This window comes from Eptatretus burgeri, chromosome 4 (genome assembly GCF_056783735.1).
Source record: "Eptatretus burgeri isolate ZD-2024b chromosome 4, Ebu_testis_v1, whole genome shotgun sequence".
NCBI lineage: Eukaryota > Metazoa > Chordata > Myxini > Myxiniformes > Myxinidae > Eptatretus > Eptatretus burgeri.
This window is the reverse complement of record NC_140964.1, coordinates 81,724,648-81,729,647: the sequence shown is the minus strand read 5'-3', so window position 1 is coordinate 81,729,647 and position 5,000 is coordinate 81,724,648. Positions and strand designations below refer to the sequence as shown.

The window sequence follows — 5,000 nt, the reverse complement described above, 5'->3', positions numbered from 1 at the left end:
CCTGTGCTGAGCCGGCCGGCATTATAAACCCCGGAGATGGCGGTGGTGAGGGTGGCGCCAATAGTCGGGTGAGAATCCCGCCACCCCGGATCCGCAACACTATGTTCATTTTCAAGGATCGGATTTGGTTTGTATTTCCATGATTGTTCTGGGACCGGGATGTTGAAATGTTTACAGATGTGCTAGTGGATTATCCGACAGACACAGATATGTCTTTCTGTGTACAGCTGTTTCAACATGAGTTTTTTTTTTTTTACATCCCGAAAGGAGGTGACTGGTATTTTCTGTTTCTACCTCACAAAACCTGCATTTTTCCAATTGGCCCAATCCCACCATTTTCTTAAGGGCATTTGTGTAGTATCCTTGGTCTGGGGCATTGATGATGACTCGTTCTTCATCCCAATTAAGTTGACCTCCTCTTAGCCATTCGAACAAGCCTTCCTTGTCAATCTTCATTCTATCAAGCTCTTTTCAAAATCTTCCTGCTCTTTTGTCGTTCTCCCATTTGTCAGAATATATCTGCTATTTCTTTTTTTCTATGCAATACTGTGTTGATCCTCATATACTTATTCAAGGTGCATTTATGAGAAACCTTTATCACAGATGGGGAATTTCTAAGGATGCTCTGCTGTGTGGATCCTCAAATGCATTTTCAAACAGCCCTTTTGAGAGAAACCTTTATCACAGACAGAGCATTTGTAAGGACGCTCTCCTGTGTGGATCCTCATATGCAGTTTCAAGTAGCCATTTTGAGGGAAAGCTTTATCACAGACAGAGCATTTATAAGGACGCTCTCCTGTGTGGATCCTCAGATGCATTTTCAAACAGCCCTTTTGAGAGAAAGCTTTATCACAGACAGAGCATTTGTAAGGACGCTCTCCCGTGTGGATCCTCATATGCAGTTTCAAATGGGCCTTGAGAGAGAAAGCTTTATCACAGATAGAGCATTTGTGAGGACGCTCTCCTGTGTGGGTCCTCATATGCATTTTCAACTTGTATTTTCGAGAGAAACCTTCATGACAGACAGAGCATTTGTGAGGACGCTCTCCTGTGTGGACACTCATATGCGTTTTCAAATTGCCCTTTTCAAAGAAAGCTTTATCACAGACAGAGCATTTGTAAGGACGTTCTCCCGTGTGGATCCTCATATGCATTTTCAAGTTGTATTTTTGAGAGAAAGCTTCATCACATATGGAGCATTTGTAAGGACGCTCTCCTGTGTGGATCCTCATATGCATTTTTAACTTGTATTTTCGAGAAAAAGCTTCATCACAGACAGAGCATTTGTGAGGACGCTCTCCTGTGTGGATCCTCATATGCGTTTTCAAATCGCCCTTTTCATAGAAAGCTTTATTACAGACAGAGCATTTGTGAGGACGCTCTCCCGTGTGGATCCTCATATGCTTATTCAACTTATATTTTTGATAGAAACCTTTATCACATTTGGAACATTTGTGAGGTCGCTCTCCTGTGTGGATCATCATATGCTTATTCAACCTTTCTTTATGAGAGAAACCTTCATCACAGATAGAGCATTTGTGAGGATACTCTCCTGTATGGATCCTCATATGCTTTTTCAAATGGCCTTGTTGAGAGAAAGCTTTATCACATGTGGGACATTTGTAAGGTCGCTCTCCTGAATGGATCCTAAAATGTATATTCAAGGCGCTTTTACAAGAGAAACCTTTATCACATATGGAACAATTGTGAGGTCGCTCTGCTGTGTGAATCATCATATGCTTATTCAACCTTTCTTTATGAGAGAAACCTTCATCACAGATAGAGCATTTGTGAGGATACTCTCCTGTATGGATCCTCATATGCTTTTTCAAATGGCCTTGTTGAGAGAAAGCTTTATCACATGTCGGACATTTGTAAGGACGCTCTCCTGTGTGGATCCTCATGTGTACTTTGACATTTCTCGCTGAAGTAAAATAGACACTGCATAGATTACACTTATAACACATTTGCCTTTCGATAACATTTTTGGGTTTGTTTAATATAATATTGATCTTTGTGCCGTTTTCACCAGACATGCACTTGTATTTTGAAGGTTCGGAGTCTTGTTCTTGGGAATGTTTCTTCAAAATAAACATCTTCTTCATTATCAAGCTGCTCCTGCACCTTATCTGTCCAAATGGACTTCTCGATTGTTCTACAAAAACAAAGAACAAGAAGTTATTTTACGTTTTTTGTGTCAAACTCAAAATACAAGATATTGAACGATTTCAAAATTTTAATAAACAGTGAATTCAAAAGATTGAATGTTCATTTTGTATGTTTCTGCTCACCTGTTACAGAACAGGCAGTACTGCCATTTGTCAAATGAACATCTGAATCTTCCTTCACAGAAGCATATCTTGAAGTTTCTGAGGCAGATGAATCATTGCGTTGTCTGGATTCCACATTTACAGGATGGACATCACCTGAATACAATGAAGGATATGACGATTAAAACATTGCCAAATATAAATCCAGCCAAAAAAGTAGTATGCAATGCAAGACGTCACTGCCGCTGTGAGAGGCTCCATAATGCTGCCATCATTATGAGAGATGAATCGAGGTGTGTACAATGAGAAATATATTGTTACGTTTGTGGGGGTTGATTGAGGAATTTCAGAGTAAAGATAGGATTGTATCGAGTTGCTTGGTCCGTGGACGTGTTGGAGACATTCCGACGTAAATAAAGTAGGGAAACTCTGTACTTGTCACCACACGAAGGGGGGAGTGGTGTTGGGTTAATTAGGTAGGGTCTCAGACTAATTTTTTCCTAAGTTTTTACATTTACAAGGCCGGCCATAAAAAAGTTTTTTTTTTTTTTAAACAACGACAACAACCAACTCAACTGCTGACAGAACCAGACAAATTCCGAGCAGAATAAACCCTGCCTCCGAGGAATTGGCACCGGCAAGCCACGCCCCCACGGTTCATGATTGGTCTTGGGTGATGTTACGAGAAGGATGTTGTGAAAAACAGTGGTTGGAAAAACAGTCTGTCTCGGGTTTTTTTTTTATCAAGGAGGAAGGTTGGCGATCTTTGGTTTGTGCCTGTGAGAAGAAGGCTGACCTTTTCGGTGCACTTTTGAGCAAGAGGAGGAGCAACTTCTGCTCACAGACAAGAAAGTTGCACAATTTTCATTGTTCGTGCTGGTAAGATTTTGCTCGTGTGCTTCAACAGGATGCTAGCCATTGTCTGTTTGGCTGGGTCGTGGAATTTGTGCACTTTGGAGAGAAAGGGAAAAAGAGGAGCATATCTCTTGGCTCTTTTTCGGCAGTCCCTTGTTGTATGATCGAAGAGGAAGGTGGCACCATATGAGAGACACAGAGAGACAGAGACACAGAGACAAAGCAATTTCGATAATGAGGAGGTGGTGTGGCAGTGGATTATGGGGCTCTTGGCGATTCGGACGGAGTGGAGCGAAAGAGGACCACCCACACGAATCAACTCACGTACATGGTGCTACAGAGAGCAACTCTGCGCCATCTGGTGTGCTTCCCGTGCGGTGACTGAGGTTTGACGACCACCAGGCTCCTAAAGGCAATTTCTGGACGCAAAGCTGATTAATGACATAAAGGGGAGATTTTTTTAATTTTACCTTTTCCCTTGTCTGTTTTTGTGACCGGAGACATCTCAAATGAGGATTTAGTTTCACCTCACCTTTCATTTCCATCACCGATTTAATTTCATTAAACCATTATTGTTGAATTTCCTTGTGTTCGTTTATTCATTGCGGGTTCGAGAATAAACCCATGTGCTTCCGTTCAGGTAAACGCCTTCACTGCTTTCCATCCCATGCGTGTCGTAACCACCAAACACTCTTTTCGATGGAAAGCAGCGAAGCTGCTTAAGACCATCCGGCTATTCGTCCAAGGCTGGTGTTCATCGGCTGTGAACACGACAATATTAATGTTCACTGCACGTGTTTAAGAAAGTTTGATGGATAGGAGTCCAGGTGTGCCAAAGGATACAGTCAGAAGCTGGCTTTGGAGACAAACTTTAAATCGTGGTTTGCCCAAGAAATATCATGGCTGACAGGGAGACCAAGGATTTTGAGTCACTGAACTTTCTCAAAAGGATTATTCAGAAAGTAGAAGGGGTGGGGAGGATCCTTTTGGAGAGAGGTAATGATAGTGTAAGATTTGTCAGGATTGGAGGACATATTCTATGTGTTTTACAGTCTTGTGATTTTGTCAAGGTCTGCAGAGAGGGGAGAGGCTGAAGGATGAGGGATGTCAAAGCACAGGGTGATGTCATCAGTAAATACATAGAGGATTTTTCAGTCAGAGAGATCATTTATGAAGATCAGGAATAGGACTGGACCTCAAACACTGCTTTGGGGCACTCCAGCCCAAACAGGGAGAGGAGATGATGTTGTTTCTTATGCAGCCTGTGGCTGTAGTTACATCATTTTTCTACAAGTGCAGCTGTGCCGCTGATGCAGTGCCCATGTTACCAGAAAGCTGGTACTCATTTTGCCGACCTCGGAAGGATGACAGGCTGAGTCAACCCACTTGGTGTTATTTCAACAGGAGCTCGAACTCGAGATCCAATGATCTTAAGCCATCACCTTAAATGTTAAGCCAACAGTAGGCTTGGGAGGAGATGAAAGGGTTCTGTTGAGTGCCACACATTGACTTCTGGAGTAGAGGAGTCAGTAAGCCATGTGTGGAGTTGGCCTTGGATGCCATAGGCAGAGAGTTTGGAGAGTAAGGCAGGATGCCACACTGTATCGAAAGCTTGAGATATGATCAGACAGCTCTAATTTCTTGTGTGACATTGAGGGCCTGCATCCATTGCTGGGTGAGTGGAAGCAGCATGTACAAGGTTGAGTGACCTAGTCTGAAACCAAATTGGTGAACTGAGGTAAGGTTGTTGGATATGGAAATCATGACTGTTCACCAGTCGGATATGGAAAATTGGAACACACCAAAGCAGTTGCTTCGCAACTTGGCAAGACCGAATCGAGCACTGTTGATGCTACACTTTTGAATTATCGAGCT

The 5,000-nt window shown here is 42.6% G+C and overlaps 1 protein-coding gene and 1 pseudogene across 1 annotated transcript in view; both read right to left on the bottom strand.

Moving 5' to 3' along the window:
• Positions 1–2,144, bottom strand: part of RABGEF1 (RAB guanine nucleotide exchange factor 1) — a 70,424-nt gene extending 68,280 nt beyond the window's left edge. The window contains exon 1 of the mRNA XM_085878987.1: positions 2,030–2,144. The gene's annotated coding sequence lies outside the window, so the exon portion shown is untranslated. The remainder of the gene's footprint in view (positions 1–2,029) is intronic.
• LOC147028524 (uncharacterized) lies at positions 723–2,105 on the bottom strand (annotated as a pseudogene).
• Positions 2,145–5,000: the final 2,856 nt, after the last annotated feature.